Source organism: Phlebotomus papatasi, chromosome 2 (genome assembly GCF_024763615.1).
Source record: "Phlebotomus papatasi isolate M1 chromosome 2, Ppap_2.1, whole genome shotgun sequence".
Classification (NCBI taxonomy): domain Eukaryota; kingdom Metazoa; phylum Arthropoda; class Insecta; order Diptera; family Psychodidae; genus Phlebotomus; species Phlebotomus papatasi.
The window spans coordinates 93,722,683-93,746,417 of record NC_077223.1 but is presented as its reverse complement, the minus strand read 5'-3'; the positions used below and the strand labels follow the sequence as shown (position 1 = coordinate 93,746,417).

The 23,735-nt window shown below is 31.9% G+C and overlaps 1 protein-coding gene across 3 annotated transcripts in view; it reads left to right on the top strand.

Annotated features, from left to right (window-relative positions):
- LOC129802458 (diuretic hormone class 2) overlaps nucleotides 1-23,735 on the top strand; it is a 73,505-nt gene that overhangs the window by 20,625 nt on the left and 29,145 nt on the right. The gene's annotated exons all lie outside the window — the stretch shown is intronic.

The window sequence follows — 23,735 nt, the reverse complement described above, 5'->3', positions numbered from 1 at the left end:
ATGAACGTTCGAAGAGAGAACACTTTCCCCTATTGTTTTGCCTATCTGAATTAAATTACGTTAAAGGCCAAATTCCTTTGGAAATATGCGAAATAATCGTATATCAATGAAGCTCCATAGCTTAAAGTAGCCCCATATCTCCCTTGTAACGAAGCAATTTTCTAAAATAAAGTTGCTCAAAACGGATACCTTTTGTAAAGAATTGCTCTGCCTATACCAATTATAAAGGTATTCGAAGATTGGTTTCGAAAGCCAAAGAAACAAGACATTTTTACTTTCCGTTTCGTCCACACGGTGGCTGCAATGTTTTCTGTTCGAATCTAATTTCTAAGTGTCTCAAGTATCAACATATATGTCATTCTTTACTTTGATGTGTACAGAAGAGCAGTAGGGGAGATCGGGGCAGAATTCTCCACTGATAATAATAGAAAAAAATATTAAGTAAACTTCTATTTATTCACAATAATCAACTCCATGCCTGTGAATTAAAATACAGTGTGACCTCGATAGAGTCAACTACAGTAGAGTTCGTCAAATTTGAACGACGCGACGGTTGCATTCAAAATGTAAAATATGAGGTTATGTAAAAGAAATTTTGTACAGTAGACTCTCACTCAATCGGCTCTTTTTCAATCGGGCGAAAAATTTTGTTCACAATTTTCACGTTTGATTTTAAAGCAAATTTGTTGAAATTCGTTGTAGTTCCCCTTTTTTCATCATGACTCTTTATAATTGAGCGCTTTTTGTGAAACTTACAATTACTTTGACGCCCAAATCTCTCGATAATTTGGATGACATTTTGCCCCATATGCCGGATTGAGAGAGAGTCTACTGTAAAGCTACAAAGCCCTGAATTTTTCTGTTCCAATTTTATTATACTTGCTCTCATAATCACTGAGTAATTCTTTGACAACTTCTTTGTGTGGTATTTTATTAATTTTCCCAACTCTGTACGAAATTTACTTTAAAGTTCGTAATTGAGTTTGAAATTTTCGAGTTTCATTTATATTTAGCGAGAGATTTAAACTTCAGGCTTAAATACCAATTTATTTTACATTATTTGCAGACCCATGCCTTTAACACGGCTATAGAGGTTCATGAAAGCTCTCATGGTAAAGGTCTTTAACCAGAGTCTCTCTTGTTTTTAAGAGATGAACTTTTTTAACTGATTACATACTGCCCCAAGTTCCCCTAACTATATTATCTTGAACCCTATAAGGTTACACACAATTTGGAAGTTTAATACCGTCTCTATGGCAGGTACTTTACGTGCTGAGTGAATTAATTTATCAATTGATGTCTAAATTAAATATACTTTATAACATGATGAGAATGATTTCCAGAAGTCACCTTCGACCTCCTTATGGGAAAAACTGTTCTATTCTGAACTTTCTCTCTCTCATTGTTGATTTTGCCGCCAAATTCATTTTCAACTGTGAATTCGACGAAACTGTTCATTAAATTATCAAACAATGTAATTATTGCTGTTATATCCGGCCCTCCGGGAACCCACCCACACTGGAGAAAGCTTCGTGGAACTTCTGTGCTTTTTGCATATCTTTCATATTTGTCAACCAAATAAACGTCGAAAAATATGAATTTGTACGTAGAAAAACCAAATGAAAACATTATTCCAAAAAAATGTAGAAAATTTCTAAGACGAATATTTACTTGAAGAAGGATGTTTACGCAAATAATTAAGGGATTTACCAAACGAATCAGCTGTGGAATTTCTGCTAATAATTTGAATATTTGTCCTTATAGTATTTTTTTTCTTGTTTTCCCTGAGTTTCTGAGACTCTTTTACGTCATTGATGAGTAAAATGGAAGTAAAAGAAAAAACGGAAGTATCTCCATGAGTGTCTTCTATAATCTTACGATTCCGTTTTTCCCTTACATTTTTCCCTCAAAATCTTCTCGTGTATTATTTTTTTTATGCTGGAAGACTCTCTTAAGAGTCAATGAGTAAAGTTTACATCCATTGAGAATGTAAATTCCTCCCTAGAGGATTCGTTTTTTTTTATTTTATTACCCTCCTACTTCATCTTGCGGAAAGTGCGTTGGAAAGTAAATTTGCTGGTGTGTGTACATTTTGCCGTACTTATGATATTCTTACTCTCCTTTTTTTCTTCTTAAATAACCCATCGTGATTTTCATTCCTTTCTAAAACACTCTCTAGAATTTTATTTTCTAATAATGAAATACCGCTTAATGAAATTTTCATATGATTGGCTTATGATAATAATTGTCGTTCTTACTTCATATATCATCTTTATCTCTGATTTCATGAGAAATGTAGAAAAGGCACGGAAGGACTTTGGATGAATTGGCTTTATCATGCACCACTTGGTTGTTGTATATTGACCAAAGTGAAAACTCATAAATAATGAATGCTACTGACTCTTCTGACACAAATTGAATTCAATTTAGTTAGTCAAAAAGTCCGCGTCAAATTCCTTTTTCTTTCACAGAAAATTTAAAAGAAAAAGAAAATTACATTTAGGGTCTACAATGAATCGCAAAAGCGAGTTTTCCGTTTTCTTGATATAAACAGGAGAAACACAAAACACCATCAAAGAAAAGTTGATTGAATGTTACAATAATTGAAAGCCCAAAATCTTACAATTCGTCAGTTAAATCATCATTTGTCGTAACTTCATTTTTGCGATTTTGGGATATATACATAGTTAGAATCAGCGTAATTTTGTTTATTAAACGCACTTGTGAAAAAGAAACTTTTATAAGCCCAATAAAAATTATTTTAAATAAAAATTATCGTAAGTGCCCTTAATAAGGAAAAATTTATCAGAATTTGTCGTAACTTCCATTTTTGGGGAAGTTACGACAAATTCTGATAAACTTTTTGTAATTTGCTTAATATTTCTCAATAAAACGTTTATAAACTCTTCCAAATATCGAAAGACAGTGCGAATAGTGTAACATGAAATCATTTTAATTCGATATTTGCGAGAAAAAAGTTACAAAAATCCCCACCCATCTGTCATTAATTCAAAACAAAACAAGCGACGCGGCGCACAAAATTTATTCAATAAAACTTATGAAATAAAACCTTTTAGGGACAGGGATAACAATATTATTGACTAATTCAGTCAAATAAAGGCGCTTATTATCACTAGAATAATTCAAATTGATTTTTTATAATAATAATTCAAATAACGCATTTTAGAAAATTGTCGTAACTTCCAGAATCTCCATACATTGCAAGTTACGGCTTTATAAACGATGGAAGTTACGATAAAATATTATTGTGTTTCTTCTAACATATTTCTCAATATTGCAGCTTTTAAATATTTTTATAAAGATTTTCTCGAGTTAACTTACAGTTTATTAGTGCCACTTTTATTTTGACTCAAAAGCCATCAAATTTGGGGCTCATTTATAAGAAAAATAATATTGAACTGAAAATTTCGTCTTCTGAAAAGTAATCAAAATGAAGTTACGACAAATGCTGATTTAACTGACGAATTATCAAACAACCTTCACTTTTTCTGGAACTATATATTTTTTTAATTTGTTTTAAAGTATTGTCAAACATTTATAAGTTAGGTAATACGAACTAACACAATTTTCTCTGCATCATTCGCACCCAGATTTGTGAAATGTTTAAGAAAACTCTTTTCAATTGTCCGGGAAACACTTCGCGTAATCCGAGAAACTTTGCGAAATCCGAGACCCTAAAAATTGCATCGCGAAACTTGAGGAACCAGACATCCTTATCAGTAGAAATGAAAATAAGAGTGGAATGCTCGAGCTCGTGACTTATACCTTCTAATGAAGCGGGGTATTTTGAAATACAGTACTCAATCGGCTCTTTTTCGTTCGGGCGAAAAATTTTGTTCACAATTTTCACGTATAATGAAGCAAATTTGTTTAAATTCGTTGTAGTTCCTCATATTTTATCATGATTCTTTATAAATGAGGGCTTTTTGTGGAATTTACAATAACTTTGACGTCCAAATCTATCGATAATTTGGATGACATTTTGTCCCATATGCCCGATTGAGAGAGAGTCTACTGTAAACTAGAGACCTGCATATCCGACCCGCACCCGACCCGACCCGCGGGTACCCGCGAAAATTTGCGGGTCGGGCGGGTTTTATCAATAAAAACTGCGGGTCGGGCGGGTCAATAATTATCTCGAAATTTTCGGGTAAAAAAATTATCCGACCATTTTTTTTCGTGGAAATAATCAAATTAATTGTTATATTATTTTGACAAAGTTTGACAAAACGAACCGACAGAAAACATGCTCTTTTCCAGATTTTCCTCAAATCTTTGAATATCTTTCAAATTCGTGAAAAGAATCACATATAGCATTACATATCCTCTGTACAGACATATTCTCCTTGCAAAACGAGATAAATTCTCTGGAGATTCTCATAAAGCCATTATGCTGTGAACTTGTTAAAAAATTCTTGATAATGGTGCGTTATTCGACCCTAAGTATCAATTCGAATTCAATACAATTCATTAGGATCTTCAGTGGCCCTAACTCTTATTTCAAGGAAAATATTTTTGTTAAAAGGATTGTTGTCATACTTTTTACCTTTTGAGAAAAAAGCAAATTTCATAAAATAATTCTACAGATTTCTTAAGAGCCTCCACCTCAAGATATCACAGAAACTTGGCGTAATGGACTAAAAGTTTCTTCTGGAGATATCGTCAGTTAAATCAGCATTTGTCGTAACTTCATTTTGACAACTTTTTAGGAGACGAAATTTTCAGTTCAATATTATTTTTCTTAAAAATGATCCCCGAATGCGATATTTTTGAGTCAAAATAATAAAAGTGGCACTAATAAACTGTAAGTTAACTCGAGAAAATCTTTAAAAAATTATTTAAAAGCTGCAATATTGAGAAATATGTTAGAAGAAACACAATAATATTTTATAGTAACTTCCATCGTTTGTAAAGCCGTTTCCAATGTATGAAGATTCTGGAAGTTACGACAATTTTCTAAAATGCATTATATCAATTTGAATTATTCTAGTGATAATAAGCGCCATTATTTGACTGAATTAGTCAATAATACTGTTATCCCTGTCCCTAAAAGCTTTTATTTCATAAGTTTTATTGAATAAATTTTGTGCGCCACGTCGCTTGTTTTGTTTTGAATTAATGACAGATGGGTAGGGATTTTTCTCACTTTTTTTCTCATAAATATTGAATTAAAATGATTTCATGTTACACTATTCGCACTGTCTTTCGATATTTGGAAGAGTTTGTAAACGTTTTATTGAGAAATATTGTAATTTTGCTGCAAATTACAAGCCACGCAAGTGAGCAAAAGAAGTTACGGCAAATGCTGATTGTTGAAAATTTTGTATGGAAATTTGTCGTAACTTCCCCAAAAATGGAAGTTACGACAAATTCTGATAAATTTTTCTTAATTATGGGCACTTACGATAATTTTTGTTTAAAATAATTTTTATTGGGCTTACAAGTTTCTTTTTCACAAGTGCGTTTAATAAACAAAATTACGCTGATTCCAAATATGTATATATCTCAAAATCGCAAATTGCGCAAATTATCGCAAATTACGATAAATGCTGATTTAACTGACAGTTCAGAATTTAACTGGGCAATTCAGGAAAGTTCCAGACAAAATTGTTACTGGTTATTGTCTGTTTTCTGTGTGAAGCGAATTTCGCCATCCCGTTAAAAAGCGCGTCTCCTCGATAAAAATGGAGAGTGTGCAAGACTTTGGGTCTTGTACCCGCTGGAATTTCGGGATATATCCAGACAATTGTACCCTTCTACTCGAGACCGGGGGAGTACGTCTTTTTTTCTAAAATCTTCTGAAAAAAAAATTTATTTGCATTATTTTATTAAAATAAAGATGCCTAGGCATAAAATTTTTAAGAAATTAGTAGGTTTTAAAATTTTATAAGCGTTCTGAAAAAATAGCTTTTGGGAAAGTTCATAAATAAAGGTATTATTATTAGGAACTATAAGTTTCAGATTTTCTTTATTGGTTTACATACGATTTATTTCGGATCAACTTTTTCGCCAAGTCTCTTCTACAATGATCTAAAGGGTGAAATATACATTTGTCCATAATGAACTTCCCTGAAATTCCTATGAAAGTCCTGTAGGAGAATTCTGTAATTTTCGTGACATTGTCACGCGTGAGTTCGAAACCTGACAATGCCATTCGAGCTTTTTTGTCATATCATGAGTTCAAAAATTCAATTCATTGAATTTTTAATGAAATCCATTTACTTGATGATTTGATGAAAATACAGTATGTCTTAGTTGATTTGTTTAACTAAATTTATTGTCATTTGAATTGCCAAAAATCTCAAATATGTGACTTCTGACAATGTCACGTGAGCTGAAATGGCAATGTCACGGCTACAGAATCGCATTTTAGAAAAAACTCCTAAGATTCGAAACCAATGTGTCATATGGCATTGCCAGAGCGTACAGAATTCCCCATCCAGGGGGCCAATTCTGACCGTATCTAGTCAGACTACATATATGTAGTCTGACTACACAGCTGTACATGTACACTGCTGGTGAATGTGTATGAGTGTAGTCGAGACACATTTTTCAGTATTGCCGTATCCCTATCTAGTCTCTGGGATTCGTTAAGTTGGTTAACGAATTGAAAACGCGACAACCCCTGACTAGATAGGAGACTACATAGCCAATTTCTATCTAGGCACCTCTTGGACATGCCTAGATGGCAAAAATTTCTCTGAAATTGACCAAAAATGTCTTTAATATAGTTGAAGACATTCAGTAAATGTAAAAAATGCTAAATAATTAAAGTTTTATGAAATGTATGCACAAATTCCACATATTTAAAATTGCATTTTTTGTATGCAAAAGTCCACTCAAAATTAGAATATTTCTTTACATCTAACGTTTGAAAGCTTAGAATCGCTGTTATTTGAATTTAAAATTTCTTTTCTAAGATTAATTTTTTATGGATGTATGGTTGCCTATTTAAAAATGTGCCACTCTTAAATTTTATTGCTCGAACTCAAAAAAGGGAGCAAGAATATTCTCATTTCTTTGAAAGGGAAGATTAAATTAAATTTAAAAAAAAGATAAATAAAATATTTTGATGTTTTAACTTGTTCATTTTCCTCTTTAGAAGATTTAAACATTTAAAGACTTGAGGTCTCGTGTTCACTAATCAAGATAATTAGTGAAAATAAAGAATTATAAAGATGTATAAATATAAAAAAAAGTTTTTAATCCACGAGGTTGGTTAAAAAATGACCTAAAAATTCTGCAAGCTACGTACATTTTGTCTGAAGTACTCTTACATTCTTAACACAAAAATTAGTAGAACTCTTTAATATCTCTTTAGAATATTATAACAATATTCTTGTTGTCTTTCAGAAGCATTATATCATATTAAACAATAAATAATGATAGAGTATTTACCAAAAAAAAAAGCTTTTCTTATGAACGATGCCTAATTTTAATACTCCCTCCGTCCCGAAAAAACTCATACTTTTGCTAATACATTTTATATGAAAGAATGTACGACATTTTTGGGACAGAGGGAGCATTAATTTTCTCATGCAAATATAATTTATAAAGAAAGTATAGATAACTAATACTCAAATTTGCAATTAATTGAAAATTGTGATTTTCCGATAAATAATACAAATGAAATTAGAAAAATTATTTCTAACTTGAGAGTTTTTTAATCCTAATAATATGGTTTTAGTAAAAGCTATAAAAAGAAAGCATAAATAACTATATTAAGCCTTAATGTTGCGTTCAAATTTCAAATTGAAAGGTTTCTAAAGGAAAAATCCTTTAGAAATAACAATTTGTCTTTTAAAGTTGTTAAAAAAGAAAGATATAAGAAATTATAATAGAATTTTAATAATTTTTCTCCTTGTTTTTCTCAATACCCGCAAAAGCTTTAATACCTAAATTTCCCTATGTACAGTGCAAGCATATTAAATTAACAGTAATTAAATAGTCCTATCCCATAAAAATTAATTCACCTCATTACGAATTATCGTAGACCACATTCTTGTTAACTCTAAAAAAGTTTTATTAAAGAAAAAACGTCAATTTATTAGCAAAATTTCATAAAGCTTTTCTTGAAAATAATGCAGAATTTTAGCATTTTCTATTATCCGTAAACTACCCCTCTGCCTCCATTTAACTATTTTACCACGTTCTTGTAAAAGGATCAATCTCTATTTGTTGTAAATAAATTTAAATTTAATTGAAACTGTTTTTGACTTATCAATTAGCGTTTTATTTTTTCTCTTGATATTTTTAGGATTTTTTTATAACGATTATAGCCAGAAATTAAATTATTTATCATCAAATACTACAAATATTTTGCAGGAAATAAAGGAATTATTTTTATTTCAATTTTACATCTTTTTTAAATGAAGAAAATGGGTAATTTAATGCACCCACAATATTAATGCACCCATTCCCAAAAAAAGATGCAATTTGAATTCAAATAATTACCGCGAAAATAAATAGCGATTTTTAGTCTCAATCAGTATGTCTCCACTGAATTTCGTCAATTGCGGTAGTTGTCTCAGTCACCGCCGAGTTTTCGTTGTTGACTAAATGAAAAACAACAACTCCGCAAAAGACAGTTTTGTGCAGTTTAATCGCGGAAAAACCTATTAATTCGATTAGAATCTGTAAAATACATTTCAATAAGGTATCATCTTTTTTCCAAAGTGTTTTAGTGCCTGTATTCGTAGGTAGTAAAATCTGAAGTGGCAAAAGCTCGGCATCCTGTGGCTCACACACACAGAGACATTTCAACGAAGCTATGTAGTCTCTTACTACATAGCAAATAAACTTCAGAATTGGCCCCCAGGTCTCCAGTTCGATTCTGGGTGGTGACAGGAATTTTTCCTATCTCCACTGAGTGAGAAAAAACTGGATGATTTTTGAGTGTCGCTTGCTCTAATTGACGATTTTCTGTACATAAATACAATTAACATTAAACTGAAGTTCGTAAAATTCTCACAAAAAGCATAAATTTATATTGTCAGGAAAAACCATTTTCTTTATGGGCAACTAGTGTTTCAATCGTCTTTAAAAAGTAAAATTATTGAAATTATTACTCTGAGAAGCCGAGCGCACCCTTAGAAAAGATAGGCAGTAGAAAATTGGAAACGCTTTTTCTCAAAACCATTTTTTTCAGATTTTCCCCAGCGATCAAGAAAAAAGTAATTACCAGCTAAAGTTTTCTTTAAAAACATTTGAAACGTTTTCTTGAATAATTCTTAATGCATAAAAAATGAATAAAAATATAGACATTCTTAAAAGTATTATTTTATGGACATCTTGATTGTTATTCTGAACACTTTGCTTGTAATTTTGGACAGCTGATGTTTCGTGATAGGACGCCAATTCTCTGTCATTTGTTTTCCATTAATGTCTTTTCATAATATTGCACAAAAATCATGAAAATCTTCAAATAGTGTTTCCTTTAATATCCTTTTAAAACTCTACGAAGTCAAAAATTCCATGAAAATTTTGTAGTTATCATCACTAAAAATATTGTATTAGAACTCAACAAAGTTATAGAATTTTCCGCTGACATTTACAATATATTATATTACCAATTTTTTAAGCAAAATCCTTTTGAATAGAAGGGAATAGAAAAACCACAATTAGCGGAAACTGGGGTACCACCAAATAGTGCGATTTTTCAATCGCATATTCGAGTTCAGAGTATAAGACCTATAGGAATTTATAGGCACTATAGGGATGCTTGTCCACTGAAGAAATGGTCGAGATAATCCAAGTAATTTAGAAATAATAATTAGTGTTTGGTGGTACCCCGTGTTTGGTGGTGCCCCAGTTTCCCCTACTCATATATAACATATTTCATTAGAGTGAAAATTATTTACTGGTATCGTGAGAAAAATGACTTAAATTTTTAGGCTATTTTGTCCCTATTATCCATAAAGATAAAAAATGTTTATTATTTTCTTTCTTATTGTTGATTTTCGGTCAGAAAAAAAGCATCTCGTTCTTTAAAAGTTAATCTTAGGTTTTTATTTTTGTTAAAATGAAATTTTATATTTTACTGAGTAAATTGAATGGTTTTACTTTCCAAATAGTCTAAATAATTTGTTAATCGTGTTAATGAAACAAGAATACCGTATTACTGTTTTTCGGGTTAATATGTAAAAAGACGGATAAATTTACATTTCTTGCGGGTCGGGTCGGGTACGGGTATTAATTTTTGTATTTCGGGTCGGGCCGGGATTGGATAGCACTAAATTTGAACGGGTCGGGTCGGGTACAGATCAAATTCACTGCGGGTGCGGGTTGGAAAAAACCCTAAAACCCGACCCGTGCAGGTCTCTACTGTAAACCACTTGTACAGTACAACCTCGCTATAGTCCATATTTGGTTCCAGATTTGACACTTGGGTCGCACTATAGTCCATGTCATTTTTTAAAATGATCAACGATTTTTAGTATTGAAATTGCTCGACGGCTTCCACTTTCTTTGCGATTGCGGTACTTGTCCTAGCTCTTTTCATTATGGATCACAATTATCACAACTACTCAATTAAGTTTGCCAATAATATTAAAATAATTATGACAACATTGTATGTCGCGTACTAAAAAAACATAACCTAACTTAAAATCAGTGTTTTGAAATCAACGGTTGATAAATTGTGGACTAGAGCGATGGGCTATAGCGGGGTTCTACTGTATGTACAAGTAAATACGTTATTCGTAACCGTGCTACTCTTTTCAACTGAATATAACTTCAAAAATATCTTATCACTAAATTGTAATTTTATTGCCTAAATTGAATAAAATAATATTCAAAATATCCAAATTAAAAACAATAAAAAGCTTGTGATAAGCGTATAGTTCAGTTTATATAGATATGATTCCTACATTGTAAATTCGGTTAAGAGCAAACTTAAACGGTTTTTAGTTGTACATTATGCTAATTTGCTTTAATAAATTAATAAACAATAATTTTATTCAGGCATATGATATTTATTACTTAAACTTTTACACTATAAATGAGGAAAATCGATTAGAGAAAAACTCCTCGGAAACTATAAGAGATAAAGGCCTAAATTTAATATCAATAGAGCCTTCTTTAGGCTTGATATGTGCAAAATTCTACTTGAAAATGAGGAAAATTCGATGAAAAATGCATATAAGAGTATCTGAAAAATTTTAAAGTGGATTTTCACGGGAACTTTAAGAGATAGAGGACTAAAGTTGTACAACCCATTTGAGTCTCTTTTTGGCTTGAGATGTGAAAAAAATGTACGAGGAAAAATTCGCTGACCACGAAAATCTGCGAAAAACACCGCGGCCCGCGAAAATCCGCAAGAAAATTGCAGTCCACGTAGATCCACAAAAATTCGCAATCCGCAAAAAAAATCCGCTGTCTGCGAAGATCCATGAAAATTCCGCGGGACGAGAAAATCTGCGAAAATTTCGTAATCTTAGAAGATCTCTGAAAAATTCCGCGAACCGCGAAGTTCTGCAAAAGAAATCCGCAGCCGGATGTCATTAGAAATATTTTCTTTAAAGTGCTATTTTTATTAAAAGCGATTATCTTGACAAATTGTGGATAGTTATGGAATTTTATCTACTGTAGCTCTGCAACATCAACCTAAAATGTTCTAATTCGCACTAACATTTTTAAGGCTAAATAATAAAAAGAAAAAAGAAATATCGTATAGAAATCCAAAATGATTTTAATTTCATATTTTTCAAACTTCAACTTGAAATATCTCAAGAATTAAGATACTTATCATTATAGTTTTTTTTTTATTTATCTACTTAAATAGTTTTCTACAAAAATATCCTAAGACATCGAGATAAATTAGAAAATCTATGTTAAAATGTAATTTTCTTCATACTTTTATATTTTATAAGTGCAATAGGGTGGAGTCATCACTTATGAACGTTATGTAAAGTGCCCTCAAGTCGACCAGATCCTCAATTCGACCGGTAGAGTTATTTATTCAATTTGTTTATATTTGCACTAATATTTGGCGTATGATCGAACATTAATAGGTCCATTATTCCATAAATAAATACGAATCAGTGACAATTTTATAGAAATTCACCATTAAAACATTCAAATATTGACCACCGGTCGAGTAGAGGGACCGGTCGACTCGAGGGAACTTTATCTTACACAGCTTGCAAAAATCTTAAGTTCTTACCTAAAACAGATTACGAAAGTTCACAAAATTGTTGTTGATGATTTTTCAAAATCTCTTCAGGTAAGAACTTATGATTTTTGCAACCTGTCCATAAGTGTGTAACGTCCATAAATGATGACTCCACCCTATCTCCAGAGCTATAGCCTCTTTTTTGAAGTATTAGTATTTTTTAATTGGTCTACTCGGTTAACTCTGCAAAATGAACTTTAAATAATCGAAATTGCATGAACAAATTTCGAGAAAATTTAGAAAAACCATAAAATCGTTAAAAATTTGACTTTTCTTTGCATTTTAATCTCGAAAACTAAAGTACTGTCAATGATCTACCCAAATATAGTGGTTCAGTGATCTACCCAAGTAGATCTACAAATAGGATTTCGAGATTATCTAAAAAAAATTTCGATTTTACACACTTTTCCAAAAATCTCAGAACGTGAAAATTTCCGAAGAGATCACGTCTTATTTCTCGACATTATGGATACTCCAAATATCTACCCTGTGAATTTGAGACCGATCGGGGAAAGTCGACAAAACTGTTGATTACAATAGGTGTGATTATGTAAGAAGTGCGCTTTAATCATACAACTCTTTGAGCTTCTATATTTTCATTTATTCTTTTGTACCCATATTGCAGTAAGAGAACAAGGAAGTGAAATGAAAAAAAAATTATAACTGACATTTAAAAGTAAATTCAAGATAGAGAAGGTTCATGGTTTCAATTTAATGATAAATTTCTCACATCTTTGATTTTATTCCGGAACATTTCACAAATTTTCTCTTCTAAAGCGCTTTTCCTTTCTTCCAGTAGTTACATGATTTTGACATGCAGAATAAAGCTCCTTAAGACTAGCTACTTTGTGCACTTGGAGCGGAAACGCTGGAAAATTCTCTATAACCATGTGAAGAAAATGTTCATGTTACCACGTTATCTCTTATTTCACCAAGGATCATCTTTTGAACGTTAAAAATAGTTTTCTGATTTTTATGTTAAGTAAAATTCTTAATGTCAGCAAATTTGGAATGGGTTTATGCTGTAAATAAATATGTTTTAATATCAGAATATATTAAAATGACGTCAAATCAGGAGAGAACAAAATAACAATTTTTATAATACGTATGCAGGAAGAATTGTCCTCACAGATAAAAAGCGCTTCAATATTATATTTTAAATTACTTGTATGTAAAAAATAATTTTTTTTTCAGCAAAAAACATCTCAAGTGTCAAGCTGAAAATTAAAATGTGTTTTAGTAGTTGTTGTAGTGGCCAAAACCAGATATTAAAAATGTGGAAAAAAATTCAGAAAAGTTATCTTTTGAGTTGACCATATTTAACTGTATCAAGCCAACCCATTAAATTTTAGCCAGATCAGAGAACATAAATTTTAATTAGAAATCTCATGATCAGTATCGGTGACGTTATTGATAATCTCATTTAAAAAGATTTTTTCGAAGTAAATATTTCCGTTCAAAAACAACCCACGACATTCCATCGTAATACAGTGAGCTTAATACTGACTCAGCCGCAAGGTATAAATTTTTCTGACATATAATTTTCACCAAAAAATAATATATATCGCAAATTTCCTATATGGAGATTTTCACGGTGAAAATGGAATATTTCGGCATTCAAACATCATCCAATTTTCTTTACGCAGCACATAGAAATTTGCACACGGGTGATTTTCTTCTACAAATCAATTGCAGAAAAAAAATATTCACACGATGGAAAAAAAAGACTTATCGAGAAATTTATTTCTTGTCCTATAACCTTGTTGTTCCTAATATCAAAAGAAACATAAAGAAAAGGTCTTAAACGTAATATATAATATCAATATAGGCTTTGACGTTCTCTCGGTGTATAAAAGATATAATGTTATATTACGTGCATTATTCAATTAAATAGACATTTGCAACTGAAATTCCCTTATATTCCACACCAACACGAATCAGTTAGGAACAATTCTCATAAGGCTTTCAGTTAAAATATTCAAAACAACTGAACAAGATTTTCCTTATGATTATTGTATACGAGAAAACTGATGTTGGAGGCAGTATGATGCAATTTTCACACAATAAAACTCATCCTGCCTTCACTCAACATATCTCTTTTTCTCAGCTAAAAAGGATTTTTGTCAGAAGGAAGTGATTCAATTTACATGAAGAAGAACAAACTTTATGCAAGAGTTACTGTGAATATTATGGAACAATCAATATAATTCTCGTATAAGAGATAAAAGATAAAATTTTCCATTTGTGAAATGAATTGACCGTGAAATCTTACTGTTACAAACAAAGTCTTACATTTTTCCTTAAATTTATGCATGATTACAACTATTTTCGAAATCGATAATAATGAAATCATATCGCTCCTTGAAAATTACAAGGAGCCAACTAATTTTCGGCCATTTTTCAGGTGACAGCATGAAAGATTCAACTTTGTGTAAATAAGTATCCCAATTTAATGACTGAACAGAAACAACTTATTTCTTTTTTATTTGTGTAAGCACAAATATAAACATCGAAACTTTTATTTCAAAATATTTTTTTTAATGAGTTAGTTCCTTGTTCTAAATGATGTGCAAATTTTGCTGAAATTAGAATGACAAGGGATCAACTTGCTTGAGTTAGTCCCCTGTTTCACAAAAATTTGAACGATGAATATATTTTGTCCCCTTTACTTCAAACAAAATTATGCAAGTAATCAAAAAGATTAAAATTTTAAAAAACTTTTCTAATAACGAAATTTAATCACTTATATCATCTGAAAATTTATTAAATTGTCTTTCTAAATGCATTGGAATCTCAAAATAACAAAAAAGTGAGTTGACCCCTTGTAATTTCCAATGAGCGATATAGAAGAAATTAAATTTAAGTATCTTTTATATAGTTTTTGATTTTCCCACCTCCCATGTGTCCGCCGCCGTCTTTTAGTTGATTCCGACCTCCAAGAGCAAATGATAGAAATGTCTCTTCACTGGTTGTAATATTTCGATTTTACAATATATTTTACATTTCATAAAAGATAAAAATATAATAAGACAAAATAAATTATGAGAAATATTTTGTGTCTCCAATAAATTATTAAAAATTTTCCTTTATCATATAATCTTATCCTTATCTTATCTTATTCCTTCGGTTAGTTTGATGGCAAAACCTTGTTTTAGGTGTGATTCTTACATAACACACCCATTTTTTCAGCTGGCATCTTTTGCGCCCTATTTTAAATTACCAAAAACAGTTGATTTTTTTCAATAGGGAGAAGTGGGGCACATTTGAATTGAGGCAGCCTTGAAATTGGGCATTTTCTTCTCTTTTTAAAATGGAACTAGATCTTATTGTGATATGATTTAGCTCCACAAACTAATTGTGGAGTTAAATTACATTTTTATAAGCGTTACCTTCTGTTAAATAGCGTCCAATTAAAGTCCAATTTTAAAGTTACCCTATTTTAAAGATATCTCATTTCCCGCTACTTGAAAAATAATAATAAATTTTAAGAAATGGTATGCAATCTCACCTAAAATATCCCTCATTGAAAACATTTAAGAAAACAAATGTTTGTAAAGGAGAAAAAAAAGCTTGTTAAGTGCTTATGTTACGAGTAATGTTTGTGGAAAAGGATAAACTTTTGCAAACTTTTTTGTTGGTTATACGATTTTCGAGTATTTCGTAATTCCCCAGTAGGACTCCACAAACATTCACCAACAATTTGACGAGATATTTTTTCTGTGTATATACCAATAATATTTTAGGAATGATACAGCAAATAAATATAGCACATCAAACGTAGACACTTTCTAAATATGGAAATGATGCTTCCGAATTTTCCACTGACTGATGAACATTACTCCTTGTCCACTTTATCGGATAGTTTTAAAGACTCATCCTATTGTGCATTTATTTTAAAATTGAGGTATAACGTTCTGCGAATTAAACACTAATTGTCTAATTTAAAATTTAGACAATGTATTTTAAACTTTTGCTAATCTTCCAATTTAATTTCAAATAAATGTAAATTTTTCTATTATGCAAAACTGTAAAAGACAAACCAAACTCTATCTACTTATAGTGATATTCCATATTTTTTTAACGATTTAACTATACAAATAATTTTGATAAGTTAACCCTTTGAAGAATACAAGAGGCTTATAAATAAATTTTCCCATGGACTCATTACATATTTTATAATATTGTATTACCCAATTAAAAGAGTTTAAAATTCAGAACAACAGGAGAAGAACACCTTTCTTTTAGAACAGCAACTTTTCCAATATCCTAATAGTCTCATTGTATTGCCCATATCCAATATTAAAGCATAATCTATGCATTATTTTCATAAAATTCATGGACAATCTAATAAACTTCACAAATTAAAATTTAGTGATTTAAGAGTATGGAAAAAGAAATAGTATTTTTGTAACATTGTGTAACTTATAAACTTGGTAAATAAATTACCTGAACATTCTACAAGTTTTCATTTATTGAATTTCTCAAAATAAACAATTTTACCAAAAATCAATCACATGAATTGGAATAATTCATCATACAATGAGCTTCAGATTAAAGAGATAGTTTGTGTACCTACTGAAGCGGAGTGTTTGATCACATTTAACGCTTTATTCATCAATTGAGTCAATATATGCTACAAATTACATTAAATAGTTTATTGGATACCAAAATTACAGATTATTCATTCGTATAGTATACGTATATAGGGTAAGTGTGCTAAATTTCGGCATAATTGCATATAAGCACCGAAGTCCTAAGTTTGAAATTCAATACTTCTAATTCTTATTGATATTTTTTTGTTACTTCCTTTTCCGGAGGGTTGTGTGGAACATTGAAAACTAGTTTATCATCTTTGTTTTCTTTAAATAACTTCCTAAAATATTGAAAAATTAATAAAAATATGGACATTGTTTTGGGTAGTATTCCGGCCACTTTGAGTGAAATTCCGGCCACCTTTTTTCTGACCACCTTTTGTAACACAACGGATAGAAAATTTCAAAACGCCAAACGGAACGAGTTTAATATTTAGTTTAATACGTTTATATGACCCACAAGCATAGAGACCTTCCGTGTAATTTGTCCTGAAGACCTGAAGAGTAGCATCTCAAATTTACGCGCAAATTCCCGTAGCAATTTGCCCTTCCTGAACTCTTCCAATGCCTTTTCCACATCATCGTTTTCATAGAAGCGGTGGTTTTTTTCTCTGGACATTGCAGAACTCAGAAATTGAAAAAAAAACATAAAATGAATAAGAAATTTAGGAAAGCAAAAGATTTTGCCGGAATAGGCAACATTACCTCACCGGAGAGACGCTCACAAAGTATATACTTTTTTACGCGAAATACAGGATCCAGCTGGGAAATTTTACTCGAAATTTAAAGATTGATTCACTATTAACATAAACAGAAACAGTCTTTAATGAACACTAATAAATTTTCATGGAAAACACCGAAGGAAAACCATCTGCACTTCACCACAAATCGTAAGACTGCTAGAAACACAAGAGATCTGTCACATTTTTTGTAAGACTCTTTCCACATAAGTTTTTACAACGCAATTTAAATTCAAATTATACCTAAAAAACGGTCTTTGTGTTAATACATCCTAAAGTGAATAAATATTTAAAAGCAAAATAAATTCATTGACTATTCGAAGATTACATATATAATTTTAATTAATTTATTTGCATGGCCGAAATTACACTCAAAGTGGCCGAAATTTGGCACACTTCCCCTATGTATTATAAACACGTGATAGTTTAATCAGAAGAGCTGAAATTTGAATTTTGTTATACAAACTAACTGTTCAGTGGCAGAGCTGATAAAGGGGAAGTGTAGGGATGTGCTCCCGTGAGCTAGGACCCAATTTAAGGAGCGTGTATCGCTACACTTGAAATGGGGGGAGAAGAATAATTTCAGGAGCGCAAAGCGTCTCACAAAAATTATTCTTGGGAGGAATATCTTACTCAATGTTGATGTCTCTGGTAACTCCTTCGGCTACTTAGTCCTCTGGAGTTTATCTGCTAGGGATTTTAGAAGTCTTACTTCTCTCAACTTCACTTAACTGCTTGTCTTGACCTCTTTCTCTTAAAACTCCTACAGCATCGCCCAAATATGGGTTTCTATGCTTAGCTCCGCAATGAGAAGTCTTCGGGGTTTTATGATCAAAAGGTGTCTTTATTCGGCATAATTGCCTATTTATACAAAGGTACTTAGTACTAAAATATACAAATTGAGGTGGGAGAAAATTGGGGAAAAAGTGCATAAAAGTGCACGCCTCCGAAAGTGTAGGGAGAAATGGGAGAAATTAATTTCATATATAATGACTAGGCAAATTCAATCGGTTGTGTATATCTACACAGTCACATGTATATATATACTGACCTATGGTAAAGTTAAGAAAAAACATTACAACTTTAATTGTTAATATTCAGCAAACTATTGACAGTTAATTAATGAAACTTCTTGTGCGTATATTTAAAAAGTAGTAAAAATACTTTAGTTGGGGATTTATTAATTAAATATAAATTATTTCCGCACAAGATCGGATTGAAGATGAGATAAATTAGCGAAAGCCATGTTCAGGTCTGAACACTAACAATGTGTTGCTTTTGGTTCTGAAAACAAATTTTTTGATTAATTGAATATTGTAATTTAAATTGTGTTTTTTTTTAATTGTCTATTTTGAAAGGCTATTACTCATAAATTAATATTGAACAGTAGGTAATATGGAAAATACCACATCAAGTGACTCTTCAACTTAAACATTAATTTGTGAAAATTGTCATACTACAGGTAACCCAGAGTTGTGATCCCTTGCCAGTTATTCTGTGTGAATACTGAAACATGTATGCAAAATTGAATGTTAATTGACATACTCCATCCGACAATTAATGAGTAAAGTAGCTCCCAGCGACGGATTTATTGGATTTCATCGATATCTCGTGATACCCAAAGGCTCTACCACCAAATCGGTCTTGGATTATGTCTTTCTTTCTAATTTTATCTCTTAAATCCCTTTGATGGAACCGACATTTTCCATTTATGCCCAAAAGCCTAGCGGGCGTCCAAAGAAAACGAGAACACAACCCAAATCACGGCTAATTTACAAGAATATTTTCCTGAAATGATATCCTGATACTACACCCAAAATACGTTGGTGAAAAAAAAGAGTGATGAAAGAATCAAACAAAATGTCCCCAAAAACCTAAAAAAAAAAACCCCATAGCAGGTGAAAGTGGGAGAATAAACCTAAAATTTGCGTCTCCCACATTCATCCTCAAAAAATTGATGCAAATGAAAGGTTCAATCTGGGGGAGCTTTTTCTATACCGTCTCTTTTCGATGTCTAGCCCAAGGTGGTATGGGGATTCTCAACATTTTTTCCCCGAACTTAGCACATGTTTTTCTACTTCCATTTAAATTTTATCTTTTCATCAAATGGGAAACATCTCAACTAAAGCAATCGCATAATATGGAGATCATACCAGGGCGAAGATACATATATCATCTGTCTTCTGTAAAATATTGGAGGAAATTGTGAAAAAGACATCCGTTTGGAAACTTTTTTTTCCACCATGTCACAGTTTGTGTACTCTGCGTATGACTTAAATATGTAAATATACCTGAAAATATTAAATTATATACCTTGAAACTCTTCAGAGAGAGTTTTCCGGAAAATTTTATAGTATCCTCAAGCTATTAGTCTAACAAGTTAGTCTACGTCTTGGAAATTTAATTTAATAAACAACGAAGTAGCGAGATAATTAAGTAAAACATTTTTGACTTTAGACAATAATTCATAAAAAATACATAGGGGAAGCTGGGGAACAACTGAACACGGGGTAACACCGAACACTGTGATTTTTAATTAGATAGTTTTAGACTTGTCCTCTTGTCCTCTGAAGAAGTGGTCGTCATAGTCTAAGTAGTTTAGAAATGAAAATCAACGTTCGTTGCTACCCCATGTTCGGTGGTGCCCCAGTTTACTCTATAATAAGAATACAATACGAAGGACGAAGTAAGATCTTTGCCAAATAATTCTCAATAAATCTTGATGATCGAAATTTTCTTTGTGATTAGTTAAATATTTTAATTCCTTGTAAAATAAATTTAGGAGACACAACCCTGTTTTCACTTTCAAATTGAAAAATTTAGGGATATGCAGTCCAATCCACAAGTTCTCTTTTTCAAATACAAGAAGAGAATTTAATTCTAAACAGAATAAGTCTTTATTCATTTTATTTGGTTCATAAGTTTTTTTTTTAATCTTTCTCGTCGATTCGAAGTATAATTGTAAAAATGAAAAGTGGAGAAAATTCGCTTCAAAGTTCTGAATATTCGCCCAAACGCTTGCAAATCTGCTCAGTACTTCATTAATTTTGTCTCTGTATCTTCGGAAATACTTCGAATTACCTTTTGAATTTTTTGGTATAGGGTAAGTGTACCAAATTTTCGCATAGTTGCATGCAAACGCCAAAGTCCTCAGTTTTAAATTTAATATTTTTAGTACAAATTGATCTTTTTGTTACTTCTTTTTAAGGAGTGTTTCTTAGAACCTTTAGTTGATCGTCTTTGTTTTCTCTAAAATCACTCTTAGTATATTTTAAAATGAACAAAAATATAGGCATAGCCTTGGTGGCTTATTTCGACCACTTCCATTCCTATAGTTTCTTGCCTTTAAGGAATTCTCTCAAAGTGTTTTTCACGTCATCTCTTTCGTCGTTTGAATGTTGTTGATGTTTGTTCGAATGGTATAATCTCTAGCTAGAGTATGCAAGAACTGAAAATTGATGGAAATTTGAAGAACAAAAGAAGTGGCCGAAATTGCGAGCTGGGTGAAATTTGATATACTTACCCTATTCCTAAATAGTTTATCTATCGATTTACACAATAAAACAATATAGACTTTTTGATCTTGTAATTCAGGCTTCCCCCTTAATGAAGGAGCCTGATTTAGGAATTTGAAGGAGAAGGAAATTATCAAGCTTCGTGAAATATTTGGTATATATTTTTTAAAAATGCTTAAATGAAGTTTTTCTAAAAGAAAAATCACAAAATAACGAAGTAATTTGCTGGGGCGCTTCGTCACAATTGTCTTTAATTGGTATGAGAATTTATTTTCAATAAAAAAAATATTTTCGTCAAAATCTTGAAATGTAAATATGTAATAGAATTGTTAAATTTACCGAAATCAAGCACTAAAATTGCTTTCTATCAAAACTGGCCGATTTTATAGCTGAAGCTCTACCCATAAAGCAAAATTCTTTTTATTTTTGACCGCTCGAAATTTTTCTCTTCCATCCCCCGGGGACCAAGTTTTCATCGTAAGATATTATCTTTGCGAAAAAGACAATTCTTTTGATAAATTATGTCACGGAGTTTGTCGATCTGTTCATTTTGTGTGCTACCAGACCATCGGTTAAAGGTTGAAGAGTCTCCAGAGAGCTTATGTCGCAGTCAATTTAGCAAATTTGAATTCTGTTGAGGGTTTGACATCTCTAAGCAAATTTGAATTAGGGCAAAATCACATTGACAGTAAAATGGTCACCGTATTTCGTTAATTTACGCATTTTCATTGCAATTCTTGCGCAAATTATCGACTGCCGTATTACTTTATCTCATACTCGTTGGCACTAGATGAAAATAATATAAGAAAATTGAAGAAATAATAAGAAAATTCGATAAACGATGAGCAAAAAAACTTTAGGATTAATTTCTCTTACAGTTTTTTTTTGCTCGCCGTTTATCGCATTTTTGTTTTATATTTTTGTAATACGGTAATGGAAAATTTGCGTAAGAATTGCAATAAAAAAGCGTAAATTAACGAAATACGGTGTGTCTATGGCGAGCATTTTATTGTCAATGTTATTCTGCCCTTATGGCCTCTACACACTAGAGGAAAATATGTCCATATTGAAGCAAATTACTTACGGTTATGTAAGAAAAACTGTTAAATATGGACATAAATTACTCTAGTGTGTAGAGGGCATTACTCTTAACCAGTTCAAAATATTATGATCCAGCTAAATTGCAAATAGCTTGAAATTACATTTCATTTACTATTTTAAGCAATATTTAAATTTTCCAAAAATTGTTTCAAAGAATTTGTTAGGTGACAAACCGCATATAAAGAGCGTATTAGTGAATATTAGGTGAGATTCTTAACAATCTCACCTACTATAATCCTAACAAAATTTCATGTCGTCCGATCGACCTCAAATTTGGCCAAAATGTGTTTCAGCACTTCCTGATCACGAATATATATGTGGCTAATTTACGTTCCCGGCCGGCCGGCCGGCCGCTCTTTGGAGCTTAATAGCTCCTAAACTAAAAAAGATATCGACTTGCGGTTTTCGGCAAAGGTTATATATCGGGTGAAAATTGCAACTTGGTGCATAGACCCCCCACCCCCCACCCCTCCTTCCGCCATTTTGAAGACCCCCCTTTTTTTGTTTTCTCAATAGCTCCGCCCCTATGGCATTCAGCGGACTCAAATTTTAGTATGTTATAGCTGGGCCTTAGAGCTTTCCATCAATGCCAAACTTAAGGTCCCCCGACCCCCCTGACCCGAGCTATAAGGGTCCAAAAAAAATTTCTTAAAATGGCCATAACTCCGGTTCTTAATGTCAGAATTTAAAAAGTGAGGGCTTTTTGGAAAGCTCTCGTGAAATGCCACTTCCTCTTCTAACATCGCAAGTTCATAAAACCACCGCTAGGGGCGCTTTTTTTAAAAAGAAAATTTTTAAATCTTAAAAGTTAAATAACTCAAAAATTCCATTGTGCATCGGACTGAAAAACTGACCGGCCTCTATCTCCGGTTATAATTAACATAGCGACCTAAATTTTACCTTTTTAGTTTCGTCTCGATGAGCACTTTCAGATGGAAGTTCAAAAAGTCACCACAGGTGGCGCTGTGATAGCGTCAAAATTCATCGAAATTCAAAGTCACTTTTCTCAAAAGTGCAAGTTAATGAAATTTTAGTATGTTGTAGTCCAGTCTAGGACGTTTCCAAAATGGTGCGTATGCGCGCTGTGGTTAAAACAGAACCGGAGATATGAGGGGTCAAAGTTCACAAAATTCAAAAAATCATATCTCCGGTTCTATGTGACCGATTTTGATGAATGAGGGCTTAAACGAAAGATCTCACCAAATGCTACAACATTCTAGAATATTTGAACTTCGTGGGACCAACACCAGGGGCGCCACAGTCGAAAAACCAATTTCAATATCACATAACCTCAATTATCTCGACTGTCGCTCAACCGATTTTGATGATTACTTCAACATAATTGTAGAGGACATTTGTCTCTACATTTCGTCCATACATCATTTTCCGCTCAGACTACGCTATCACTCCGATTTTGCCGTTTAAGTGTGAAAAAAATGATTTTTCCCATAAAAACGCTTTGAAATCACTCAGATGCCAATTTGACTGCCTCTACTCCACCAAGACACTTAAAATAGGGTTTTAAATGGAAAGTCCCACAAAATACAACAATTCTTTGAAATAGTTGAAGCTCAACAAATGACTACTTGGGGCA